Here is a 4277-nt window from a genome sequence, read left to right on the forward strand (position 1 = left end):
GTCTTGAAACTGTTTTAATTACTGCACCAGTCATTGAACTATTTTAAATACTGAACAAAAGTCATGGACCTATTTTAATTCCCGCATAAAAGTAACGTAACTATTTTAATAACTCCACCAAAGTAATGGAACTATTTTAATTACTGCAGAAAGTCATGGAACTATTTTAAGCACTACACAAAAGTCATCGAACTATTTTAAGCACCGCACAAAAGTCATGAAACTGTTTTAATTACTGAACAAAAGTCATGGAACTGTTTTAATTACTGCACAAAAGTCATGGAACTATTTTAAGCACCGCACAAAGTCATGAAACTGTTTTAATGACTGAACAAAAGTCATCGAACTATTTGAATTACTCCACCAAAGTCATGGAACTATTTTAATTACTCCACCAAAGTAATGCAACTATTTTTATTACTGCACCATACTCATGGAACTATTTTAATTACTACACCAAACTCATGGAACTATTTTAAGCACCACACAAAAGTAATGAAACTATTTTAATTGCTAAACAAAAGTCATGAAACTATTTTAATTACTAAACAAAAGTAATGGAAATATTTTAAGCACTGCACAAAAGTCATGGAACTATTTTAATTTCTCCACCAAAGTCATGGAACTATTTTAAGCACCAGACAAAAGTCATGGAAATATTTTAAGCACCACACAAAAGCCATGGAACTATTTTAATTACTGAACAAAAGTCATGGGACTATTTTAATTACTGCACCAAATTCATGCAACTATTTTAAGCACCACACAAAAGTCATGGAACTATTTTAATTACTGAACAAAAGTCATGGGACTATTTTAATTACTGCACCAAATTCATGCAACTATTTTAAGCACCACACAAAAGTCATGGAACTGTTTTAATTACTGAACAAAAGTAATGCAACTATTTAAATTGCTCCACCAAAGTCATGGAACTATTTTAAGCACCGCACAAAAGTCATGTAACTATTTTAATTACTGCACAAAAGTAATGCAACTATTTTAATTAATGCACCATAGTCATGGAACTATTTTAAATACTGCACAAAAGTCATGGAACTATTTTTATTGCGAAACAAAAGTCATGGACCTATTTTAATTACTGCACAAAAGTAATGTAACTATTTGAATAACTCCACCAAAGTCATGTAACTATTTTAATTAATAAACAACAGTCATGGAACTATTTTAATTACTGCAGAAAGTAATGAAAATATTTTAATTACTCCACCAAAGTCATGGAACTATTTTAAGCACCACTCAAAAGTCATGCAACTGTTTTAATTACTGAACAAAAGTAATGCAACTAATTAAATTGCTCCACCAAAGTCATGGAACTATTTTAAGCACCGCACAAAAGTCATGGAACTATTTTAATTACTGCACAAAAGTAATGCAACTATTTTAATTACTGCACCAAAGTCATGGAACTATTTTAAGCACAGCACAAAAGTCATGTAACTATTTTAATTACTGCACAAAAGTAATGCAACTATTTTAATTACTGCACCATAGTCAATGAACTATTTTAAATACTGCACAAAAGTCATGGAACTATTTTTATTGCGAAACAAAAGTCATGGACCTATTTTAATTACTGCACAAAAGTAATGTAACTATTTTAATAACTCCACCAAAGTCATGTAACTATTTTAATTAATAAACAACAGTCATGGAACTATTTTAATTACTGCAGAAAGTAATGAAAATATTTTAATTACTCCACCAAAGTCATGGAACTATTTTAAGCACCACTCAAAAGTCATGGAACTGTTTTAATTACTGAACAAAAGTAATGCAACTAATTAAATTGCTCCACCAAAGTCATGGAACTATTTTAAGCACCGCACAAAAGTCATGGAACTATTTTAATTACTAAACAAAAGTCACGTAACTATTTTAATTACTCCACCAAAGTAATGCAACTATTTTAATTACTGCACCATACTTATGGAACTATTTTAATTACTACACCAAAGTCATGGAACTATTTTATGCACCGCACAAAAGTCATGGAACTATTTTAATTACTAAACAAAAGTCATGTAACTATTTTAATTATTCCACCAAAGTAATGCAACTATTTTAATTACTGCACCATACGTATGGAACTATTTTAATTACTACACCAAAGTCATGGAACTATTTTATGCACAGCACAAAAGTCATGGAACTATTTTAATTACTAAACAAAAGTAATGGAACTATTCAAACTAAGGAACCAATCAGAACCAAGGCTCATACTGACAAATGAAAAGAGTCAGTCGAGACAGAAGATATTTCTGTTAGAAGAAAAGACACAAAGCAAAAGAAGGAATATTATTTCCTACATACAACAAAAAAATTGGATGTATCCCCTTTATACTCACCAAGATTATGAAAACTAAATGTAATTTAACCACACTTTTTACTCTTTAACCGCTACAACTTGGAAATACATTTATTTTGTAATTTGCGAGGTGTTCTGAGTGACATTCACGTTTCAAAAGGGGCGGAGCTTCACTGTCCAAGACGAAGAAGGCCCGTCAGGTCAGGAGACACCAGCTGGGTTTTCTTCGTGTGACCGTGAGACAGGAGTGACGTCATCAGCTCAGAGTTTCATCATGATTTGATTTTATACACTTTATTAATCCCCGAGGGGAAATTTCTTCGCTACAGCAGGGGGCTCTCAGGGGGGAGCTGCTGCAGCAGGCTGCCACTAGTGCGGCGCCAGGTAACCTGACCTGAGGTGCATGTTTTTGGATGATGGGAGGAAGCCGGAGAACCCGGAGAGAACCCACGCAAGCACAGGGAGAACATGCAAACTCCGCACAGAAAGGCCCAGGACCGGATTCGAACCCAGAACCTTTTTGATGTGAGGCGACAGTGCTAACCACTGCACCACCGTGCCGCCCATGGACCTCCGGTGTCTCGGCTGTCCATCTACACACTGGCTCTGAATGGAACCAGAACAGAACCACCTCCAGTGTCTGGATTGTGTGATGCAGCCACATGAAGGGAACACGGTTCTGGTTCCAGTCTGGTACCACAGCCCGACTCGACAAGTTAGAGACGGGACCAGAGGAGAACAGCAGTAGCAGACCAATGTGAGGCAGCCATGTTTGTTTCTGTCTCATGTTGCATATCAGAACATTTACATGTGACGCAGCTGAAAGTCTTCTCTCTGGAGCGGTGCACCTATTGAAAGAACTTTTAGGTGTAATATTATTAAGTGTTGTTCACATGCAGAGCTGCAGCAGATTGACTAATAATTAAAAACGGAGACACCCACAACGTTTTGTTAATGTCACATTACCATGTATAACTGTGAACCTGATGACTTTTCATGCAAAGCTTTAAGTCAGGGGTGGGCAAACTACGGCCCGCGGGCCACATCCGGCCCGTTGATCTTTTTAATCCGGCCCGCCGAAGATTGGTACAAAATTGCCCAAATCAAATCATATCATAATTATGACTGCATTCATTTGACCTTGTCCTGTAATACCTGGCGGTCCACCAGGTGGCGCACTAGGCCGGGCTGCTCTCTGCTGTCACTCTGCTGCTGCTCTGAACACATCTGCAACAATGAACGGGCCAAAGAAAAGAAAAGTCGACAGCGAGCGCCGAGTGTTTAATAAGGAACGGACGACTAAATACTTTTTCACTGAAGTCCGGTCGAAGGCTGTGTGTCTTATTTACCAAGAAACCGTTACGGTTTTAAAGGAATACAACATCAGCCGTCACTTTTCCACCAAGCATGCTAATTGCGTTTACAACCAGTCAACGCGGGAACGGACGGCGACCGCTCGGAGGTCGGCAGATCGTTTGCAGCAAAACACCTTTATCTGACAAACTGCCATCCAAGAATCAAGCACCAAGGCAAGATATTTGCTGGCATTCAAATTAGCAAAGACCAGCAAGCCTTTCTCCGAAGGGGAGTTTGTCAAAGAGTGCTGGTAGAGACAGCAGGTGTCTTGTGTCCTGAGAGAAGAACAAACTAGAAAACATGAGCTCATCACACAGGACGGTGACTCGCCGTGTTGAGATGATTGACGAAGACTTGGCTAGCAAGCTAAACAAAAAGCGGAGTCATTTACATGATATTTCTTGGCACTGGACGAAAGTAACGACATAAAGGACACCGCTCAGCTTTTAATGTTTATCAGAGGGATTAATGACAAGTTTGAGATAACGGAGGAGTTTTTGGCCGTGGAATCCCTGAAGGGGACACCGTGGGGAGAGGACTCGTATGACGGCGTGTCGGGGGTCATCGAGAGGCTCCAGCTACCTCGGAGTAG

This window comes from Brachyistius frenatus, unplaced genomic scaffold, assembly GCF_029030835.1.
Source record: "Brachyistius frenatus isolate BFR_SWC_R1_liver_20210118 unplaced genomic scaffold, ASM2903083v1 Contig_610, whole genome shotgun sequence".
NCBI classification, from domain to species: domain Eukaryota; kingdom Metazoa; phylum Chordata; class Actinopteri; family Embiotocidae; genus Brachyistius; species Brachyistius frenatus.